The sequence below is a fragment of the Rhodnius prolixus genome, unplaced genomic scaffold (genome assembly GCF_049639745.1).
Source record: "Rhodnius prolixus isolate KJV_2025 unplaced genomic scaffold, Rpr scaffold_4, whole genome shotgun sequence".
Classification (NCBI taxonomy): domain Eukaryota; kingdom Metazoa; phylum Arthropoda; class Insecta; order Hemiptera; family Reduviidae; genus Rhodnius; species Rhodnius prolixus.
The window spans coordinates 28,361,936-28,387,303 of NW_027411614.1; the positions used below are offsets into that span (position 1 = coordinate 28,361,936).

Below are 25,368 nucleotides of genomic sequence, written 5' to 3' on the forward strand. Positions count from 1 at the left end.
ACATTTGTATTAACAATAAGTAATTGCACAGAAGTATAGGGAAAGTGTTTGTATGGAGGAAAAAAGCAGGAAGTGCGCATTACAGATTTCCACCTGAGGCGCCTCAAAAAAAAAAGTAAGATCTCTATCGGTTACTACATCTAGGCTAAATCAATTAGATGCGAATGTTGCTGTATACTGTGTGAGAAGAAACTGATGGCTCATCCTATTTCATATTTGCCTGCAGATAACTGTACATCAATAAAAAGCCTTTGGGATGTAGCAGTAGGTAAAAATGTTAATGAAGAGTGAGAGGAGGGCGACGTATCTTGCATACCGACAACTCTGACCGAGGAAGCGACCTGAGACCTGTTTTATCTTACCTACTACCAAAAATAGGATTTCGTTTATTCTAGTGAATATAAATTTAATTAATAACTTCCTCCCTAGATTGAAATATACAAAGACGCTTTTTGGTTAGTTAGAAACTTACATTACTTAACAAACGAGTAACCAGATTTTATTCAATTTACGGCTACAAAATTTGAATAGAATATAATGGAGGTACAATGCATATTTTTTCCGGGTAATAATTTATTTTTTTTACTAATATTTGTGTCTTAAAAGAAACTAACTTTAAAACCTGATAAACCAAAAAGTCCAGGAGTTCCATCCATTCCTCGCAAACCAGGTGGCCCGTAATCACCTAGAGGTCCTTGAAAACCTTGATCACCTTTAACTCCTTTATTTCCATTAAACCCTGGATAGCCAGGTTGCCCAGGTAGTCCAGGTTCTCCAGCAATACCTCTTGAACTTCAATAGAACAAAAATAATAAAGATTAAACCACAATCAGAGCGAAATGATGCAAAGCAATTCTTTCTGGACATCACAGGGAAAAAAAAGAAAAAAAAGAAAGCTTTAAAGGTCTCACAGCATTTTAAATCTGCAATGCTGGAAAATTTACATCTATATTTATACTTATCAAGTTTGTTTTGCTTAATTCTGACAAGTTCGTCAATTGTCAATAAGTAAGTTGACAAGTAAGTCAATTCCCAAATTTAATTTAGATAGAATCATGAGTAGCTGAACTAACTATATTAAAAAAAGAAGTCAAATACTGTACACCAAACAATTGAATCTATGTATTGGAGATGAACATCTGAAACTTTTAAAACCAGAATTAAAGAAGCTGGGGCTGCAGCGAATAAAAACTTCAATAATGTAACTTTTTTTTCTTTAATTTAAAAAGTACTTCTGACTTCGATTTGAATTTCGATAAAAGATTTATAGTAGTGAGATACTCAAAGTTACCTTACTGAAGGACGGCCGGGAGGCCCTGGTGGTCCAATATCACCCTGATCACCTTTTCCACCCTTGAACCCCGGCATACCCGGCATTCCAGGGATTCCTGGCACAGACACTCCTGTAAAGAGAAAAATTATCAGTTAATTATATTGCAAGTTAATTATTACGCAAATAACTGAAGGATTTTAAATTATAAAATGAAATTTATGAAACAGTAATAAAAGTATAATATTCTATTTGTGAATATTGGTGCAATGGCATATTATATTTTATTTTACATAAAAAACATATTGGATCAATAATCCAATTTTACATTACAAAAACAACAATTAATAATAATATTAATAATTCAAATAGTTTAAAGAAATTGTTGACATCTGGCCTTATTTACAAATTTTTGTATATCAGTGCCAAAGAAATATAAGTCAAAATGATCGGCCGTCCGCATCATACGAAAGATAGGGGAGTAAAAAACGTATTTATGAAAAAAACGTATCCATTGAACGGAGAAGAATTTCGTGTAGTATGGGATGAGATATAAAAAGAAATTAGAGAGAGAAGGCAAGTACAATCTATTTGAGAATGATGAAGTTTGCATGCTTTCAGAAGGGGATTAATTTCTCAATATTAAGCATTAACCAAGTGAAACGGCAGCGAGCTTCTCCCAGATGGCCATCATAATTTGAAGATAAATTCTTTAATAAGAGCTTTACAAAATACATATTGATGTCTTCTTCATCATTTTTTATGCTTTCTGGGTTTATTTATAAAACCAAAAATTGTATAATCTGTTTTATCACTTAGAGGTCCTCTATTATGAATTAATTATATTTGTATAATTCCTACCTGGAAAACCCATCGGTCCAGGTCGTCCTTGTGGGCTAAAACCTGGGTCTCCTGTTATACCTTTTGGACCCTGTATTCCAAATTCACCCGGTGCACCTTTCTGGCCTTTAAAACCGTGTCTCCCATCCAGACCTGGAGAACCACTGTCACCAGTATCACCTGCTTCCGGTCTCCCAAATACTATACCTGTGAATAATGCAATAAATACAGTGAATTAAGGAAGCAGTAACAGATTTATCTCACTATCAATCCTAGAAAATCTTGATGATTTAAAAGCAAGGTTCCGCACTTAGGTTTCTTAAATAAATGAACCTTATGTTTGTAATAACATTCAGTGACAGTATCAATTCGACGCTGGCAATATTTCTAGCACCGATGAAAACTTGAGTATGTACGAAAATACGAAGAAATGAGGAATAAAATTATAAATATAAACATGAAAATTAAGGTCCTTCTCACTCCGCGCTGTTACTTATTTGTAAGGAAATATAAAATCAACATGTATATATGGAAGTGACAACATATGTAGTTCTAACCAAAGAAGCACAGTCATACATTTTTGTTCTGGATCAGACATATTGTGGCCATTCATGAAATGTGACAATAGATTTTAATAATTTATGTAATAATATTGTATAATATCAATAATAAAGGAGCAGCGGAGAACGCCAAGCGACTGTCTTGAAGACAACGACTTCCAACCCTACAGGAATGCTTATAATTTTCGATCTTAATCGAATTTAACACAGTTATTCTATTCTATTTAAGTAATCACCTGGAGGTCCAGGAGGTCCCGCATCACCTCTTAAACCTTTTGAACCGGCCAAACCCCTTACACCATCGTCTCCAGGAGGCCCATCTAAACCTGGAACACCCTAGAAAAAAAGTAATGATATAAAAAAATTTGACAATTACAATAGAATATCTTTTTTCCTCACAAAAGAAATATGAGACGGAAATTCTCTAAGGAAGATGTAAAAGATTAATGAATCCGACACACAAACTTAATATTAAGGATGTCAGCTCCTTATAAAGCAATTCCAGCCACAAAATTTAAAATTTTTGTTTTAAACCGCAAATTCCATGTAAAACTTTTAGGACCTATTTTTTCTCCTTTATTACCTGTCGACCGAATGGTCCTCTAGGTCCCACACGACCGCGCAACCCTGATGCACCTCGAGGGCCGGGCATGCCAGGTTCTCCCATTTCACCTTTGCTTCCAGGCAATTCTCCGCTCGATAAACCAGGAAAACCAATTGGTCCTTTAGGTCCTGTTGGTCCAGGCGGACCCATATGACCTTTATCTCCTTCGTCTCCGGGAACACCTGTCCAATAAAAAAATCGTAAAAAATATTTTTACAGAGAAAAATTATAACTTCTTCGGTTTTGGCTCTCACTAAGTTAAAAAAAATTGAATTTGTAAAAGCTAACTTGCCAAATGAAACATATTAAAATGGTCAGGATAAGTAAGGTTATTGATAATGTGTAGTTAATTTATGTGACCAAGTTAGAAGAGAGTCACACATCAAAGTGGTTAAAAGATGGTCAAATTGGTACAACTCAGACAGTTGGAAGACCAAAACTGACGTGAGTTTGCCCAATGATGCGAAGATCCTTTTGGGTTCCAAAATGAGGGCAACCATTAAAGATAGAAAATTTTGGAAGTTTTTTTTAGCGAGGAGGCCAGGACTTTTAGGTTGTAGAGTCTCTAAGATAGAAGCTAAATGAGCATAAGATTAGTTCCTGAGCTAAATAAAACTGGTCACGATGCTAATGAACCATACATTCTTCTGTTAATGTTGAAACCAAATTGTACTGGAGACTAGTTTTTACAAAGCTTCCATTAAAAATGCTACATTATCTGAATAAGCAAAAATGCTACATTCAATACAAATCTGCAGTTACCAGTTCGTAAAAGTTAATATGTATGTGTATAAAGTTACCAGGTATTCCCGCTAATCCTGGATCTCCATCATCGCCCCGAAATCCCTTCTGACCAGTTGGACCTCGAGGTCCTAGAGGGCCAGATCTTCCTGGAAAACCATCCATACCTTTCCTGCCAGGAAATCCTTGAGGCCCAATTGTACCAGGAGACCCTTTAAAGCCTTTCTCTCCAATTTTTCCTTGATATCCACGTTCTCCCTGTTCAAGCCCACACAAAAATTAATTATGCGTAAAATTTATATTAGGTATTAGGCCAATACAAAATGGAAATTATACTAGGCCTTTAATTTAAGTTTCTTTTGGATATTTTTAAATTTTCTTGAACAAAAATAACTTACTTTGCGACCATCATACCCAGGTCTTCCAGAAATACCTGGCTCACCTTTATCACCAGTCGCCCCCGGACTTCCGTTGTAAACTATTCCATTCTCTCCGGGTAATCCAGGCTTTCCTGGCATTCCAGGTGGACCAGGAGGCCCTGGGAATCCTGGTACACCTATTAAACAAATTATTTATTAATTACGGTAATTTTAAAAAAAGGACCTTAAAATACTAGAATTGAGCGGGTCTTACCGAATTCACCATCGTCCCCAATTTGGCCACTAAACGATGAATTACCCTGAAGCCCAGGACGTCCACGAAGTCCTGGTTTTCCACTTCTACCCTGAAATGATTTTTTAAACATAATTTGACCTGTGTACTTGATAGTTTATAGTTTTAATTAAAAAATAACAAAAGGAAGTAATGAGTTGTAAATGTGACTTATAAATATAATTCAAAACAGAAATATATATATATATAACTTCATCAAAAGTAAAAATAAAATACCAAATGTATTAATATAATACTTTTATTCCGATAAGACCTGTGGAACCTGGAAATCCTATTCGACCTCGTTCTCCGATCAATCCTTTATCTCCTTTAAGACCAGGAACACCATATGAACCATCTTTCCCAGGAAATCCTACAGAAAAAAAAAAATTATAAAGGCAATTACTTATAACAACATCTTCAAAAAGACTTTCTAACTCACATAAATCTTTCTGCCTAAAATTTTAAGTATTAATTAAGAATGACTATAGAAAAAAACTTGCCTTGTGGACCAATTTCACCATCAAATCCTGTATCGCCAGGTATACCCGGAAAACCTGGTCTTCCTTTTCGACCTGGCAGGCCAGAAGGACCAATGGAACCTTGAGGTCCTCTACGACCTTCCAATCCCATGTCACCCTTTAATCCTTTAATCCCTTTATCTCCTTCTCTGCCGTCTCTTCCTGCAAAAAAATAGATAGATTGATTGATAACGGACATCAGCGTTAACTGCATACCTATCAACTAGTAAAGTTTACGATATTACTACCATAATACTTTTCAATTTTTTTTTTTAATTCAGTTTTTTTGGCTTTCCTCGTTGATAATCGATTTTGTTTCCTTTTGTTTTGTTTTTTGTTTACTTTTTCTCTCCTTTTTAAATTTTTCTTTGTTTAAATTGTAAATGCGAGAGTTTATAGTAAACCCATTGTATGAAGTATATATATAAAAAAAAGCCTAAAAATAGTAAAGGGAAAGTAGGTAAAATACCTATCTATATTAAAATGTCTGAAGTGGAATAAATGTGGTTCGGAGCGAAAACAGCAATGAAAGTAGAAACATAATAAAAATGAAATTTATTTCATTTGATTCAACCCTATTCCTGATTAATATACTATAGAAAGAACAAATTATAGTAAGAGTGGAGTTTCCAGAGCATCATATGTCCCTAGAGGACAGTTAATTATAGTTAGTCATTCCGAAATCTTCAAAATGTGAAATTGATAATAAAAAATTGGAGTGTCATCAAATAAAACAATGATGTATCAGCAAATTAGATGCTGCGATCTGCTGTATTAAATTGAGCAAGTAATCTTCAGTACTAATTAAAAAGGAAAATATAAATCACTTTAGACGCATACAAAAGCATTCTTTTAAAATAAAATTTAAAGAATGAAAAATAAATAAGTATTTATTTGTTGGCTTCAGTTGCGTGTCAGGGATCAAAAACTTCTCAATTTGCTGCTGGTTTTTTAAAGTTCCTCAACAAACATCGCAATTTAATTCATGACCCAAAGTGAAATGGTCAGAAGCGACATGTTTCCTCTACAATTCGGTAATTAAGATCTATCCTGGAAATGGTCTTAAATCTATTAGATTTAAATTTCAGCTGCAAGAAACCGTTCAACTATATTCCAGAGGAACTCAGTTGCAAGTAGAGCTCACCGAGGCCCAACATGCTGAAATTGCAACAAAATTGTTGAAGCTACGAAAGTATGTTTAAACGGTTACATTGTAACTATGAATATTACGTACACATTTAATGGAAGTACACATGATAATAAAATAAACTGATGAAACAATTCGCTTAGTATATAATTTCAAACAGGAGTTCTGTGTTGTGTTTAAAGGTGTTCACATCGTGTCTTGCTTTTTTTAGTTTTTCTATTGGTTGTAGGTCACTTCAGTGAGTATATTTTGGCAGAACAATAGTTTAATATCTTCTACAAATTCTGTCAAATTTTAAAAAATATTTATCGAGTGGTTTACGAGTTATTAATGAAAACATTTTTATATTAACTTTAAAATTACTCAATAATAGTGTCTACATAGTCAGTGGTGGGGGAAGCCAAGATACTGTGCACTCTACTATCTCTATCTAACGGAATGTACATTGGAACATAAACATTTACAAACTCTTTTGTAAGTAACTTTTTGATTATTATTGAAACACGCTGGGATATGAACATTTAACAGCTGATAATAATAAATGATATAGGCGGCTCCTAATAAAATTAATTTAATATTTTTATCACAATAATATCAAATATGTCTTCCCCATTGACACTGAATGATATTGCCAATTTAATTAAAGGCCTTCAGGGTGAGATTCGTCAAAATATTACACGAACAAAATATTACAGTAGATTTAGTGCAAGCGGGTACTTCTTCAAGGAAAGATAATTCTAATGTCATCACTCCAAGAAGAAATAAGAGGAAGGGTCTACCTAGAAGCTCGCCCTTGAGAAAGGTCAACTCCATAGAGTCCTTTATTAGGCGATTTGAAACGAAATCTAAACTAGAGGAGAAGCAAGAGAAACTGGATGGCTCCAACACCTCATAGCAACGAAAGTGTTCAGATAGTGCTGTTTGTCTAGGTTGTGATGTGCGTGATAGTGATAACGGAAATTTTAAAATTTGTTTTTGGAATGTAGATGGTTTTCAGAATTTGTTTAATTTAGATATCAATGAGCAATATTTGTTTAGTCAATATCATGTAATATGTCTAGTTGAAACATGGGTCATGTCCACAGAGGTAAATCTGCCTAATTATCTAAACGAATTTAATTTATATATGAGCAGAGCTGTGAGGGAAAAATCCAGAGGTCGCGCAAGCGGCGGCTTGATGGTACTGGTGAGGAAATCTATTAGTGATGTTGAAATCATTGAAAATTCTAATCTGTATATTGTTATAAAATTTTCATTGGGGAAAGAAGTAGTAATTTTGGGTAATGTTTATTTGCCTCCCAGTGCCGATACAGATTATTGCATTGAGTCTGTGGATCATCTTCTCTTTGATATAGAAACTAAATACCCTAATTGCTGTTATAAGATAATTGGTGGGGACTTCAATTCTAGAATCGGCAATTTAAACTCCTTTGACGAGGAATTATTTGAAGGCCTTGCCTTATGTGGTGAAAGATGTGCCTCAGATGGGAAAGTTAACGCTCGAGGTAAATTGCTTGTTGAAATGATGGAATCATATGGAATGTTTGTAACGAACGGCAGGAGCCCATCTGATTCTCCTGGAAACTTTACATACATCAGCCGAAGTGGTTGTAGTATAATTGATCTTGTCTGGACAAATTTGCACACTCTAAGTTCTATTATTGATTTCTCTGTGGTAAACTCATCTCTACATTCAAATCATTTATTGTGTTTAGTGTCAATAAACCTTAATAATACTTTAAACCAGTTTAAACAATATAAAGTAAATAAATACAATGAAATTATCAAATGGGATAGTAGCAAATTATATTTGTTTCAGAATAGTTTATGCTGTAATAATCTTTATTTTAATAGTCAGAATGTTGAAGATTTAAATAATAATTTATTGGTAGCAATTTATAAAGCCGCACTGGACAGTGGTATGTTAATAAAGAGGCGCTTTAATGACAGGCAGATTCAGTACTCTAACAAGCCTTGGTTCGGTGGAGAACTTAATGATCTAAAGAAAATTGTAAAAAATAAATATAAATTGTTCAAACGTGATCCAAGCAACTCCGACTTATTGGAGGGTTACCTGTTATCTAGGAAATCATATAAAAATTTAATATTTAAAAAGAAGAAAAGTTATATTGAAAACATGATATCTAAATTTTCTAATGTTAAAAATAGCTCGGATTTTTGGAAAACTGTCAAATATTTTAGTGTGAAGTCATTAAAAACAAACTGTATCAATATTGCCACCTGGAATGGTTTTTTAAAAGCTAGCTACCCCCATAGAATTAGTACATGTAATGAATTTTATTCTGTTAGTGACCCTTTCTTAGATCGGAATATTGATTTAGCTGAACTGCAAGTAGCATTAAAATTTTGTAAAAATAGTAAATCTCCAGGTATAGATAAAGTTCCAAATGAAATCTTTAAGCATTTACCTCCAGAGTGGGAACATTATTTATTAAATATGTTCAACACTATATTAGAGAGCGAACAAGTTCCCAAATTATGGTCAAAAATTAAAATGACTATGTTATATAAAAAAGGAGATATTCAGGAGCCAGAAAATTATAGAGGGATAGCTCTAATTAATACGGTTTGTAAATTATTTACTGGTATTGTGTCTAGAAGGATATATGACTGGGCAGAAGCAAACCATTTGCTACCTGAAGAACAAGCTGGATTTAGAAGAGGTAGGAGTTGTTTGGATCACTTATATACACTCTACTCAATGATAAACATACATACAAGACTTAAAAAAAGTTATTTTTTAGCAATATTTATCGATTTTAAAAAAGCGTTCGATAGTGTGAATCAGGAAAAATTATGGCTAAAGCTGTTTAATTTTGGGTTGAGTGGTAAATTAATAAGAATTATAAAAAATATGTACGATAGCGCTTGTCTTTTCTTGGAGGAGAACTGTGAGAGCACTGATTATATAGAAATTAGTCAGGGTGTTTTACAGGGCGATTGTTTAAGTCCACTCCTTTTTATACTCTATATCAGTGATGTTGTAGATTTCTTTGTAAAACATGACCATATCGGATTAAATATCAACAATAAGAAAGAATTAATGATGCTGCTTTTTGCTGACGATCTACTGATATTTGGAGAATCTTGGGTTGATGCAATCAAAAAAATCAGTACATTAAAAAAATACTGTGCAGACAATTCTATCACACTTAATTCAGAAAAGACTAAAATAATACCTTTTTCTAAATCAAATAAATTAAAAAACTTGAAAAAAATTACGTGGAATGATAAGCCTCTCGATGCTGTTAAAAAATATACATATCTAGGTGTTCCATTTACTTTCAATTCTAAATTTAAACTCGCGGCAAACCACTTTGTTAGCAAGTCGACGCCACAGGTGGGCAAAGTATTAAGCATCTTAGCTAAGGGTAAATCTAATTCTTGGGAGTCCAAAGTAAAATTACTGGATGCCATAGTTTCATCTACCCTTCTTTATGGATCAGAAGTTTGGGCATTTAGATATTTATACGTAGTGGAAAGAACGCAAGTCAAATTTTTTAAGCAACTGATGGGTTGGGCCAAAAATACCCCAGATTATTTAGTGCGTTTGGAATCCGGTAGACCTCCCTTGAGTGTGCAAGTGTTTAAGAGAACTCTGAACTATTGGTTGAGGTTATTAAAAATGAGTGAAGATAGGCTGCCAAAAATTTGTTTCCTCAGGTTGAGAGAACTACATAATTCAGGGTATAATAAAGTTGAATGGAACTGGTTCACACAGCTTTCTGAGTGGCTAAGTAACATTGGGGAGTTGGATATTATTCACTCTGATAGTGTGGAGTATATTACAAAGAATATCCCCGATTTAATTGAGAAGTGGACTAACCATGCGATCTCATTGGATGTGGAGAGAGCTATTCATTCCGGTTATAGTTACATTTACAGAGAAATAAGTTTGTTAGGAATTCCAGAGGAATATATTCACTATACATGTGCTATAGACAAACTCAGGGTGCTTAGTCAATTAAGAGTTTCTAGTGACAGATTTTTAAGAATAAGAAATAGAAATGGATACCATTCCATCGAGACAAGCTCTACCTGTACCCTCTGTAATTTGAACTGTAAAGAGAGTCTGGAACATATCCTCTTGGTCTGTCCAATATATTCATCTCTTAGACAGCATCATTTATCTGAATATATGTTTAGTGTAGATAATTACACAAATTTGACTGCTATACTCTCAATCTGCTCAATCCGACAGTTGAACAGTGTGTACCAATATACTATAGAAGTACTCAAGTTAAGATCTTTTATAATAAACGAATAATAGTACAATAATAATGTTAATAATTGAAAATTTTGATTGAGCCTCAATTACTATCGTTTAAATCTAATTCAAAAGATAAATTAATTTTGTTAATCCTCTCCAACGTATACAGTCCGAATATGAAGGTAATATTTTAAGTTTGGTCAGAATTAATTAATTCATTTTTATTTTATTTACTTTGTCATGTCAAGTCGTGCGTTTAGTTAAGTATTTTATTGTTATTTTTCTTAATTATTTAATTAATTATTATTTACATTTTTTTTCTGTCATTAGATATTTTTATTTATGTATAATTTATTTTTGTAACTGAGTAATTAATTTTATTTGTTTACTAAACACTATCTGATTGTTAATGGAATTTAACACACAAACAGAATCCCCTGTAATATGTAAATACATAAAATACAGTATTTTAAAAAAAAAAAAAAAAAAAAAATATAATTTCAAACATGGCTAAGCAAAATAAAGATGAGAAATGAATTTTTCAAGAGCAGTGTTATATTATTTTCAAAAAATCGGTTATTACCTGGAAATCCCTTTACTCCTTCGTCACCTGGCCAACCTGGTCGGCCAGGTTTCCCTGGACGCCCGCGTGCACCAGGAACTCTGTCTCCTGGTATTCCTCTAGAGCCCTAAAAGTATAAAGCATGTAAAATTTCATCACAAAATTTATCCTAGAGGAATTAGCTCTGTTAGTTTTGCCTTTTTCAATGTTCAGATCTAAAACTATTGGTATATTATGGAAAAAATACAGTCTAACTTTTGGCGTTTAAGCAACCCTTATACTTAACTTTTAAAACTGTAAGTTTTTGTTAAGTATTGAATATGTTTTGAAATTCGCTATTAAAGAAAATGTGTAAATTAGAACCTTTTTGATTGCAGTAAGAAAAAGATGTTTATGTCTTTTTTATTTTGCTCAAAACCAAATTTTGTATTTAGATACTTAATTTAGTTATTTAATTATTTATTAAACAGAGACCTATATAAGAAACATAGATTAACAAAATTTCCGTTCAGTATTTTCGGTTTCAGTTTCCTTCATTGGGAGAAGACAGAAAGTTCTTTGAATAAATTTACTCATTCAACCATAGTGTGGGGATGTCTTATTCCACTGAATACAATTTCTTCTATATTCTATTTTGACTTTAATTCAATCTTCCTTTATAAACCATGAAAAACTCTGCGCAATTAAATCTTCGTAGCAACCAATTTGTTGTAAGCATTTTAAAAGAAATTTATTTTTAGAAACTTAGAATGTATTTTGGTTCGCAATATCGTTGATTTTATTCGCCACACGTGCTAGTTTCTTTAATTATGATTAACAGAAATTAATTCAGCAGGTTGATGCAGAAAATTTGTCTTTCACTTATAAAGCTTCCGTCGCACATATAATCTACAATCGATGTGATTGAAGGAAATCGGGGTACTATCAACGAATTTAGAAATTTATTCATATAGTATATTCAATTTTACGGTCAAGTTAGTTCTAAAAAAGATTGTTAGGATTTACCAATGATGCATTTGCAGAAATAATACATACTCTTAGTTTGCATAAATTTTTGAGCGCATACTAATCCATACCTGAGGGCCATCATCCCCAATGTCTCCTGGAGCCCCTTTTTCTCCTTTTCTACCAGGCCGGCCATTGGAGCCAGGATATCCTGTTGGACCTTCTGGTCCAGATGGGCCAATCTCACCTTTTCGCCCTAGATCCCCAGGAGTCCCAGGAGCCCCAGGATAAATACTTTCGGCTGAATCTCCTCTAGCACCTTTATCTCCAAATCTCCCCTAGAAATAATTCATGAAATAAATAAGCCACATGATTTTTAAGAAAATTTCTTGTTTCTGTATTATTGACCTAAAAATATTGAGCAAAAACATTAATTACCCTCTCTCCGATTGGCCCTTGCTTTCCCGGAGGACCTTGGAAACCTTTAAGACCTTGATCTCCAATATTTCCAGGATAACCTTTTATTCCTTTTATACCTGGCTCTTGAGTACCAGTTGCCCCACGGACACCACTGAGACCATTCAACCCCTCAACTCCTTTAACACCTTTCTCACCTCTGAACCCTTTTGGACCTGTACGGATAATAAAAGTAAATAAATATGACAGATCATTTAGTTTGTTAACGAGCCTACTTTTACTAGAGGCTAGGTAACTTCAAAAAATTTCTTTTTCACAGTAAGTTTTAAGGTCTTTGGACACTGTTTCAAGAAGATTATGTGCGTCTATGTGGAATATTACAGAAACGAAAAATCGCAAGATTAAAAATAGCTGGACCGTTTCGATAAAACTGTCGCTTCAGTAGCTAAGATTTTGGCTAAACCAGAAGTGCAAAATTTCCGAATGCCTTTTTCATGTTCACACTTATTAAAAAAACTTCCAAAACGAAATTCTTTAAACTACTTATACTTGTAATCCATGAATACCTCTAACATTTATTTAGGGCACTTCCTCAGGAAAACTGATTTTTAGAGGCATTTTTCGCAACTTCAAGCTAATCCTTTTTTTTTAAAGTTCAATTTCAGTAAAACACACATATGTAATATTTTATGGCACTTGTCATAAAATGTCTCTAGAATTTCAAATTTGGCCGTAAACGCTTATCTGGTCCTGTGATCTCTATAGGTTTCCAGGTTTTGAAATGTCTCCAATGATTTTTAATACTTGGGATGACATTGTAAATAATATTTTATTTATTTATTTATTTCTATTGACTACCTCTTTTATTTGATACATTTTTTTTTTCGGAAAAATTGATTTATTAGGTTTCAAAGGAATGTGAGAATGGTTTACTTTCCATTTTCATTGCGAGTTGTGAGCTGAAGAGTAGATTGAATGTTATGAAGATTGAAGGTCTTATGTTTACTAAAATGAAAATTTGAAATGGGGAATTAGATATCGGTCTTTGAAAAGGTATACCCTTTGATAATTTGTGGTAAAAAAGATAACCGATGTATGATACACTACAAACTAAAATTTCTAAGTGAAATAATCTTACCTCGGTCTCCAGGTTCTCCGCGTATGCCTTTATCCCCACTTGGTAACTTCGTATAATTACCAGCTGCCCCTTCTTCACCTTTCTCACCTTCTTGTCCCGGTTCACCTTTTTGTCCTGATGAACCCCTTGGACCGGCATCTCCTGTCAGCCAAGCTTTTGGTGTGAGATCATCGTCTCCTTTCATTCCCATTATTCCATTTTGTCCAGGAATACCGTCTATACCATCGTCACCCGTATCGCCAAACTCTCCCTATACATGTGAAAGACTTACATCCACTATAACATGACATTTAACCTTAAGCTGTGCAATAATATAGTAATTTATATTTAAAAATTTTAAAAATAATTTCATTTACAGCTCTAATATTTAAATTTATTTTTAATTTCCACAACTCCTACCGGAAGCCCATGGACTTCAGGATCATAAACACATTTCTATATTATTACTTTTTAACTTAAACAAACTCTCAAAAATACGATTTTATCTTTCTTATTCGAAGTTCTTTTTTGTCGTCAAGTATTCAACAAAATGAAATGAAATTACTTTTGCTCCTGGTGCACCGAATGGTCCTTGAATTCCATCAAGTCCTGGCAGACCTGGAGAACCTGGTGTTCCTTGGTATCCCCTAAAGCCAACATCACCTTGTAGCCCACGGTCACCATCTATCATATGGTTTCCGCTGTCAAGCAGTGAACCTCTTTCTCCTTGATCACCAGGCTCACCTTTAGCACCTGCAAAGTAATACGTACATAAGGAGCATATTAAAAAAAGATTAAGTTAAAGAATAAGTGAAATATTGAACTTTTTTCGTGCTTAACTTCCCATAAAACACACATCTAATCTATGAAGTATCTAATTTGATGAAGTTAATAAAAAGTCCAGACCATGCCAAGTTTCATTTATAGTTTTTATATTTTATTACTTTTATTTTTTGTTTTTGTTTTAGAGTATAGTTGTAAAAACTTCAAATATAACAATAATTTTCGGTATTTTTATTTTCAATGTTCAATAGCTTAGGTAGATTAGGATACTTCCCGATTTAGAAGAAAGCAGAATGATCTGTATTCGCAAACCAGGGAAAACGTTTGAAATAGTACAGGAATTCAAATTAGCTTAGTACTAATAAGATAACCAAATCATATTTACTGTTCAATTTGAATTCAAATCCAAGCATACTCCGTACAACACCAAAATAAACTGTTAGAAAATAGTTTTGAAAAACAAATCTCGCACTACAGCAGTCTTCTTGAATTTTAAGTAGCAGAATCCGTAATTTTTTGTAGACATTTAATCCTAACTAGATTCGAAAAATGATTACTTTCTATATGATATATATATATATTCTTGTACATCTGAACACACAGGATAAACTCGAATTTAAAATATTTAGAACTTGTCAGGGACTCATTTTGACTCCATCTAATGCACTTCTAACGAAAGCCAATCTATCTCTTTCTAATAAAAGGAAGAATGGTTTATTTAGCAGATGTTCATACTATTCAGAAATTATTGCTTCGAACAATTGTAGCTTCACTTTCCGTGTAGATATCTGGAATGGACAAAGGACTGGAATGTGGAATCAGTTACAGAAAATACAACAATATTATGAATGACATGAAAGAAACATGGCATAATGGCATAAGTTTCTCAATGTAAAAAAAAGATAGAAGAAGGCTCGATTAAAGAACAGTAATAAAAATTGCAGAGACCACATCCGCTCTTTGTACCCACAAACACGGCACTTGCTAAAGAAAACAGAACTCCAAAAAGTCTATTCAGAGGAGGGAATAACTAGTGAAAGGTCCTTACCTCCTTATCTATATTCCAACCTGACTCTTTTTAGCGGAAGTTGACTAGTCAATTTTTCAAGGATCTTGGCGACCCTGCAGTTTCCTAGTCTAATAGCGAAAATCCTGAAATTCCTAGCATTTAATAGCACAATTACCCACTGTGCCAGCAAGATAGTTGGAGTGTACAACCATTTGCATTTAGTAATCTTACACACAAACCCATAATCACAAACATTTAACAATTAATACTTTACAGTTGCACTTTAGGTTGCAATGAATTTGAATTTAAAAACCATTTTCTTTTTAATCTTCTTCTATTACCTGGAGTTGAATAGCTTCATAAAAAGTAACTTCTTCTCAAAAGTATGATTTATTCAATTTTTGCTAAGCTGCCACTTAAGGCAAATTTAAGGAATAAAACATATTTCTGAAAAGTCAATTTTCCAAGTAGATTTCAATTTACAATCGTTGGCTGTGCAAATTACCTTCATAAATAGTGGATTTAATTATGAATTGAAGTAGGTGAAATGTTACCTTCAACGCCACTAGTTCCATCTAGGCCACGAGCTCCTTTTGCTCCTGGTATTCCTTTAATACCCAGATACCCCTTTAGACCTGGAAGGCCTGGGATCCCTGTAGTTCCAGGTATACCATCTCGTCCTCGTTCTCCTGACAGCCCTTTCTCACCCTTTGATCCTTAAAAATGAATTTTAATAATTTAAGCTGATAAATTGCGCAACTGCACTAGTAGTAAAATTTCCTACTATTTTTTGAAGAGCTTTAATGTTATTTTTTATTTGTTTTTAAAGTTACACCTGAAGTTAAAGTTGTTATTTTGTACCTGATATACATAATTCACAATCATCGCCACGTGGTCCTCTACTTCCTTTCGTACCTGGCCATCCATCAGGACCTGGGTTTCCTACATATCCTTGTGGACCAGGTAAGCCATCCTCACCAGGTGGACCAAAATATTTGTCAACAGCGTGAGTACCCGGAAAGCCCTTTGGACCTTTAAATAGATAATGGCGAAACATACATTTTGAATTGAAAAAACCTGTTTTTCTAAAATATTTTTTCTTATTGAAAAAAAATAATAAAAATAGATATTGCCATCTTTTAATACAAAATAAATGTTTAAAAAATCGTCTTGACTATAATTGCTAATTAAAAGATTTTAGAAAAATCTAGAGCAATGTAGTTCTATGGTCATTAGCAACTACTACAAATTATTCCTTATTATTGTAAAAAACAAGGTTCTCTAGAACTGGAATTATTTAAATTTAAATCATTAGTTATTATTTAAATTTTAATTTTATGTAAGTATACTATTCCACTACTAATAAAATGATACACCTTGGTACGTCTAGATTAATTTTTTTGGTTAACTAATTGTTGAGCATTCAAAACTTCAAAGACGATTCCCTAATTTGTTTAATGATTAATAAAATTTTAAGCTCCGTAAATCCTTATTTATTGAACGTATTATTAATAGAATAGATATTTTATTTGATGTCAATTCAATTTCTGAACTTTGACACGAAACGCAATACTTGTTCTTGTGAACAAAAAGACAGAAAAATAAAAATCTATTTAAAACTTTATTATCTACTTTCTTATTGGCCTTTTTTTTAATACCTTCATCGCCAGGGTCTCCAATATCACCAGGTTCTCCTTTGCTAGCATCTACTCCAGGCGTACCTGGTATACCAGGTGGACCGATTACAGTGACACCGTCTACACCTTTGTTTCCTGGTAATCCTTTAGGACCTGGTAAACCTACAAACCCTTGAAGCCCTCGTGTACCACTTAATCCTGTATAAAACAATTAAAATCTCAGTACAAAATATTTCGGCGATTCTATAAAATAATAATCGATAAAATATGGTTTATTATTTATATCAAACTGGTTATGTAATATTGAATAATAATAATGAAAACTACTTACAATATTTTCATAAATTTCAACTGATTTATGTGGTCTACGAGGAAGTTTAACATGAACAAAATTGCAAAGTAGTTGACTTTATTATTAATTTTTTTGTTATTTAATCAAAAGCGGCCCGATAATAATTTTATTTTTGTGAAATTACAACTGTTAATGATAGAATTGAAGTGCAGAAATTTGGGTGATTGGTATTAAAAATTCAGTAATGAAATTCAAGGGGATTCCCAGATAATATTCAGTTTTTTTTTTTTGTTTTTTTTAATCATGAACTACTTACTGAAGTTGGGATTGCTACAGAATAAGACAAAACCTAATAGTTTCACTAAAGTTGTAAGACATACAGACAAATGTTAAATGATGATGCCCTGAATAAAATTTGTATGTTTAAAATGCTCAAATTGCCGACACAAATTGAAAAAATGTAGTACCTGAACATAGAAACATCAAAGAATCTAGTTGACCTCGAATTTGACTTATGCTTATTTTACTATTAAAAACCAAGAGAAATTAGGATAGTGAATTTATGTACAAAAAAGATAGATGTATAATGTACATTCTTTTCCCAATATATTGGTAGGCATTTCTAATATGATGAACAGCTACAATCATCACCCACCCAAGAAGATGTAGAAAAAGTAAGTTGATGATTATCATAAGAAATTGTTCTGAAAGAATGGAAGAAAATTTGCGATACAATAGGTATTGTATATTTTAATGTAACTTTCGCTGATGATCAGACTCACAGACATTATTGTAGTATATACGGATGATACTGGATATAAACAGAGGAAGATCCTGGAAGAGAACGCTGGTGATAAATTATGATAATTGGAGCTCATTTTTATTAGAAATGGAGAAGCAGAGAAGTAGGCAAAATTAGTAGAAGTTTGAGCCGACTTATACCTAAAATCCAAGGGGAATAGGACGGATCCTCTAAGATAAAATAGTATGAAAAGGATTAAAGGAGAAGTAGAAAGACCAAGAGAGCAATAGATTTATGAAGCCAATGCCATACAGCAGAAACGTTTCGCTCACAATGTAGAGCTGAATTCAATTAAAGCTGATAAAGCATTTCATTGTACTGAGTAGTGTCTGGGATGCTAATAAAAACAGCTGAGAGATTTCACATAGTAGAGGTTGGCTTTTGGTGGAGTCCAGAAGGATGCAGAAGAAAATTTAAATGTAAAAATGAATGGGAGGAACGTTTTAAAGTATAGTACGACATTGAAGGAATAGAAAGGATTCCAAAAATTTACTAAGATAAAGACAGCGAGCTGGAAGAAAGAAGAAAGACAGTAATACAACCATCTGGTTGAGCATATGATGGTGGGATGTAGGCTCATGGAAGAACAGACAAGGGTTTGGACAAGTTTCTTTTTTTTCATGTTAGCCTTCTTTCTATTAGTTTCTCTTCTTTTTATTAGTTATTTTAAAGATGATCTACTATTTTCTATACTTGATTCATTAATAAAGTTAATATTATACAAGAATTTCACACATCTCTTGCTCAAATAATTATTTTAACACTAACCAGTATCTCCTCTTTCTCCTTTAACAGATGATCCTCTTTGCCCAGGTGCTCCAGGATAACCTTTACCACCAGGAAGACCTGGTTGACCTCTGATTCCTGGAAATCCTTTACGACCAGGAATTGCTGGATAACCTTTTGGCCCTGGCAAACCTAAATTAAAAAAATTTAACACTTTGTTTTTACTACTATTGTTATGTATAAAGCTGCAGGTGAACCAAATTGAAACCTACAGTATAATTAACATTTAAATATCGTACAGCAAATTAGTAATTAAGGGTGCATTAATAAATGGTATAAGGCGCAAAAATCCGATCATTCAAAGCTTAGCACTTTAGTTTCATTAAAGAGCCATGTTTCGTACAACGTGTATTTTAATTGTTAAAAAAAAAAAGCTGCATAAAAATTTGTATACAAAGCTCAACACGTCTCAAAAAAAATCAAACCCTTCTGTTGGGCTCGCTCACTTTGAAATATTTTATTAATTTTTATTAGAAAACTAACCCTAATTATACGTAACCACCTAATTAAGGGGAGGGATTTATTCAGCGGAGAGTTTTGGATTCCCGCGCGGAGATCCCAGTTTCGAATCTAGCTGAGGAGGTCCTCTTTTCATGAGTTACTTAAAGCCAGCAGTGCACTGATAAAGGCTCTGGGGCACGAATGACCTCGAATAAACATTGCAAACATCCTATGGTAACTTTTCACAGAAATGTTGAAAATCAGCATCTGATAAATAATTACATAATCTGTTTTCCTCTTCAGAAGAGGTATTGTTTTTCTCTTCGAAACACGTATTTCAAGGTGCCTTCCATCTTAATTTATTTTCTGAAAAGATATATTTTTGAAAATAACGAATTGTTAGAACCGAATGAGGGCATTAAGAAATGCCGTTTACCAAAATCGTTAAAGCTTAAAATTTAATATAGTTAAAAAAAAAAAACTTTCAAAACATGAAAATCGCTATTCTTAATATAAGAAACAGATTTTCGTTTTAAGAGAAAACTATGAATGTTTATGTAGAGTAATTATTAAAAAAATTATTATTAAATAAACAATTATGAAAGGGAAAATATTATTACCCTGAGGTCCTTGGGGCCCCATATTTCCTACTGGGCTTTCATCTAAAGTTGGATCATACACACCATCTGGCCCTGGAGAACCGGGATACCCTGCTTCACCTTTTTTCCCTCGGTCACCTAGTGGTCCCTACAAAATGTGAATACACAAATTTTATTAAAAATGAATAAATAAATAAATGCGATTACCTATTTACATTCTTCTTTGACTCTTCATAGAATTTATTTAAATTTAGTTAGCACTTAAAAGGTTGAATTCCGCCGCTCTTGACTCGAGGAAATATATTATGGTCCCAACTGTTTCAAACTGCTCAGCTCATATCGCTAACATCTGACATGTAGAGTAGAAAGTAGTCTCATTGTAGTAGAGAATTGAAATTTTATAGTACAGTATTGAGAATGACTCGTATGAATTTAATGGGGTTAGTTTACTTGCTCGCAGAAGTTGATCAGATTACTGAACAACGCCATCACAATGACGTAAAGTGGAGGCGTTTTATTGATTTGTCCTCCCAAGAAATTCTTAAACCATCTCTGGCTCTAAAATGTACGAACCTAAATTTCCGTGAGAGGGAATGCCATTCTTCAGTATTTGAAGCAGTTTTTAATAAATCTGTAAGAAAAAAAATTCTTGCTTTTCTCTTTTTATAAGTGCCCAAATAAACTAGAGAGAAAACTTTTATTTTGGCTGTCAGTCTTTGCAGATGAAGAGACTTTACATTGATACTCTAAGAGCGATCTACTCAGCAGTACGTGGTTGCTGCAGAATCATCTTGCTTTATTCTTAATATTTTCTTTCTCTTTCCTTGTTCGGGCGACAGCCCAACAGTCTACTCATTTGTTTTCGCCAGTTTTCACTGTTTGTTGCGATAACCTTCTAGTTCCTATATTAAATAGGAAACCTAATGTCCTTGATGTCTTCATCTGGCCATGTTGGTTTGGGGCAACTAACTCTTTTTACTCTCACCACTCTTTTCTTCTTATCAATCTGGACACCTCATCATTTACTATTCTGGCTAGAAGTCCAGCACAACACAGTCTACTGATTATAATAACTTCAAAAATTTTGACGAACAAATCCATAACCTTAACATTAAGCGGATTTTTTTTTTTTTTTATACAGCGTTAAATGTGTACACTTTGGCCTTTTACACACTATATGAAGCCTTCGTTGGCCAATTATACAAGGTTTTAAACCGCAAACTTGATTAATTGTTAACTTGGTTAACTTGATTAGTAATTAGTCAAAGTCATTAGGAAACTTAAAAATATTATATAACGAAAGGAAATGAAAATTTGTATATTATAGTTACTTTTGAGCCGTCGTCTCCTACTTCACCTTCATTTCCTGGAGCACCTTTGTATCCTTTGATTCCGGGATGACCTGGATTTCCAATTTTTCCTTGTTTGCCTGGAGGTCCATCATATCCTATATCTCCTTTTCCTCCTTTATTTCCTCTGAACCCTTTCATACCCTAAATTTAAATTGCAAATAATATCCCATTAACAGCAACATTAAAATCCATTGCCACATTGTGAAAAAATATCTCTAATAACGGAAAACAATTCGAAAAAAAATTCAGGAAAATAAAATATAAGTTATCTGATTTGTACCATTAAAAAAAAGATGTGAAACTGAATTTAACGAAATTCTTTCGATTATTTAAGAAGTTTAGTTTATTAGTTTCGATTGTTGCATTCTAAGGTTTTGACAAATGTTTGAAGAGAGCATAAATTTTCGAAATCATACTTAACTTCGTAAGATAATATCTGAAGTCTAAAGGTAAAGATCAAAATAAAATAGTAAATTTAACATCCAGAAGTGACACCTCAATCCCGCACCCATCACACCTTAAAATAATTTGAAATTCTAAGAATGGAAGCCATTAATTTTAATAACTTCGGTCTTTGCTATGTCTACTGATTGATACTTTTATGTTCACTTATCATAGAGAAATATTGCAGATTTTAAATTTTAATTTTTCACCGTAAATATCAGTTTCTGAATTCTCTGAGACTGAGAAAAAAAATAGTTTAACTAACGATGTAGGTTGTGCATGAATGTACGTTGGTGTATAGTTAGTAAAAACGAAGATTCTCAAGAAAAACAAGTTAAATATTCATTGTTACTTTAGGTTTCGGCAATTGTTTTCAAAACAATTTTTTTTTTAAGGAAAATTCATCACAAAAATTGCAGTAAAAAAATCGAGTCCAGTCCAGATTTTTTATTTGAATATAAAAAAAAATTTTTAGTTTGGAAAAGTAAATAGAAATATAACGTCTAAATATTCCTTTGAATATTTCAGAATTGAAGTTTCACTTAAATTGAAGTTTCAGCAGTGAGAATCCAGTAAGAATTGAGTGTTTAATTAATTTTATAACTGTTAGAAAGATGTTAAAATTAATCAATTTTGGATTAATAACTTAGCAAAATGATTGCAGTTTTTTGCTCAGTCACCCGACCGAACTATTGTGGGATGAACTGGACCAGAATGTGAGGAAATGTACACCAACATTTCAACATCACCTCTGGCGTATCCTCCAAAAAGAATGGATTAAGATTCAAAGTGGATATCTTGTTAAGTTAATGGAAAGGATTCCAAAAATTTGTTGTGCGGCTATAGTTGCAAAAGGAGGCCACATTTATGAATCGCAAGTGAACACATTTCATAATTTTTGTATTATTTACAATCAAAAACATAATATTTTACAAATATGTTTTATATGATTCTTTCATTAATTTGTAACACTTTAAATTCGTGTATTTCGATGAAAATTAATGCGGGTTAGTACACATACAGCATATTGCTACAGAATATGGAATAAACTTTTTTAAAAATAATAGTTTACGAAAATTCAAAAATATAAGTTTAGCATTAGTTTCTCATCAACTTCTACTTACAACAGGTCCGATATCTCCAATTTCACCTCTATCTCCAGGTTCACCCTTAGCTCCTGCTTCGCCTTTTTCAATAGTTGTTGTGTTCGGCCCTATGAACCGCAGCCGAGATGGGATTCCCGGTTCACCTCTATCTCCTTTTTTACCAGGTAAGCCTTTAGGTCTGTATGTTCTTTCACCATCTTCACCTGCATCTCCTGTATTGCCTCGTCTTCCAGCATATCCCTAAAAAATCATTTTTAAGGGAGTATACAATAAAAAAAAAGAGAGACAAGAGATCAGTTTTTCACATGCTTTGTTACATATTACTTTAATATTTGCAAATATTTAATAAATAATATATTACTTTGTACATAATAATGTATTTATTTATATTAATTATACGTATCACATAAGAATGATTATATTATGTTATTATTTCTTATACAAATAACTTACCATCATTTATTTATTTATTAAAAATTTTAACCAAAAAATAACTTAAAATTTTCCACTAAGTACCACTTCACTTCACATGAGTTGTTACCAAGTGGATTAAAGATACATCTTAATGTTTAACTCATTTTTAAGAAGATTAAATATTAATAAAAATATGTATTCATTATCTATCTTGGTGCATCATTACTAACTAATTGAATTTCTTGATTTTCTGATCATGGTTGTACTATACAAAATATTGTTTTAAATAAAAGTTTTAGCAATTAACCATACCTGATCCCCTTTGATGCCTTGGTATCCTCTCTCACCAGGATAACCCGGTGGACCTCTAGGACCCTAAAAATAATTATAAGTAATAGTATTGTATTTAAAGTCGTAAAACTTCTTATGAAATAAAATTCAAATGTACATATATGTAGTGTAGAGGAAAATGCTAGGCTCAAATAAGATTTCAAATTTTTTATTTTATGCAAAATGTTTAAATTAATTTGTATCTTAAAAGTAAAACAACAACATAACCCATTTAATTTTGCACCAATTTAGTTTCTACATTTTACAAGCCTAAATTCATTTCTCTTCGAGATTAACTAATGAATCATGCTAAAACCTGTTAATTTATTTTTTTGTGATTCGACATCTACATATGTTTTTTGAGTGGCTGGATTTAAATAATTTATTATTATCAGAAATTATTAAAAAGTTGAACAGTTCTCTGCAAGAACCTGTCCAATTGATTTTCGAATGTTTACAAATAAGAATAAAGGGGTATGAATCAATAATGGACCAATATCTCTAGAAACAATAAATAAATATTTATAAATAAAATTTAACAGTTACTTGTAAACCATCTAAACCATCGTCACCAAGTGAACCTTTAATTCCTTTACTATTGCAACCACAGTCTCCTGCATCACCAGAAAGTCCAAAAGCTCCTGGAGCACCAGCAATTCCTCGAGGTCCGGGTGGTCCCGCATCGCCAGGTAATCCTTTAGGCCCATCGGTTCCATTGCAGCCCTCAAGACCAGCTTTTCCCTTCAAACCTGGTGTTCCATCATATCCCTAATGTTTTAGTCACAAAAGAAATTAATAATTATGAAAGATTGAGTTAAATTTCGGAACATCTTATTTTGTATTTTAAAATATAATTTTATGCGATGAAGAGTGAAGATGATGTTTTGCGACTTGGTTTCATTAAGCTTAATAGCCCATTTATTGAACCATTGCTCTAATGAGGAGAGATGACTTCACATTACTCTTTCTCCAGTCTTCTATAACCTAAAACCTCTACCAGTAGTGAACGTTACCCGCTGACTTGGGTTTTACTTAGACCGAAGACTTTCTTGGAATCCCCACACTAGACTTAAAAGAAAAGTACTAAACAGACGTTATCGACTACTTATAAGTCTCTTAGACGATAGATCAAAACTCTCTCTAGACAACAAAAGACTGATTTATACTTCTATTTTGAAACCCAACTGGGCGTATGGAATAGAGCTGTAGGGTTCAACCAAACGCTTCAATCTCCAAAGGATTCAATCTCTTCAATCTAAAATACTTGGAACACGCTCCATTTTATGTATGTTTCCAACCTGAATATACATACTGACCTTGACATTTTTTTTATCATCGAAGTTGCTAAAACACGATTCAGAAAACTCCACTTCAGCCTGCATTCTCAAATAAATCCTCTAGACAGCGGCCTCGTGATCTCTCTAGTGAAGAGAGTGACTAACCATCTAATGTTTGGGAGTGTGACCACTGGGTAACGTTTCCACTCGTTACCTTATCATTTGTTACTCTATTGTTATCATTGTTACTTATAGCGCTAACGCGCTGATTGTAGCATAAATAAACGCAAAAAAACAAAACAATTTTTTCAAATCCAGAAATTATTTAAGCGTGTTCAGGCTACTCACGTTTACTACACAGCCTCTAAGCATTTTAGGGCTTATTTTTCATTTCAAGAAAATAAATCGCCATAACCTTTTTGAATAAAAGTCATTAAAATCATCTTTACACCTTAAAAAAGCAGTAAAATTATCTACATTTCGCCTTGGA

General features: G+C 32.9%; 2 long non-coding RNA genes across 2 annotated transcripts in view; one reads left to right on the forward strand and one right to left on the reverse strand.

Moving 5' to 3' along the window:
• Window positions 1-5,321: 5,321 nt before the first annotated feature.
• On the reverse strand, window positions 5,322-6,830 carry LOC141456054 (uncharacterized). The gene is made up of 2 exons (XR_012459565.1): window positions 6,698-6,830; window positions 5,322-6,618 (listed from the first exon to the last, which is right to left on the reverse strand). It is a non-coding gene; the product is annotated as an uncharacterized lncRNA (long non-coding RNA).
• LOC141456053 (uncharacterized) overlaps window positions 6,684-25,368 on the forward strand; it is a 33,611-nt gene continuing 14,926 nt past the window's right edge. Inside the window, exon 1 of the long non-coding RNA XR_012459564.1 lies at window positions 6,684-6,808. This is a non-coding gene — a long non-coding RNA (uncharacterized lncRNA). The remainder of the gene's footprint in view (window positions 6,809-25,368) is intronic.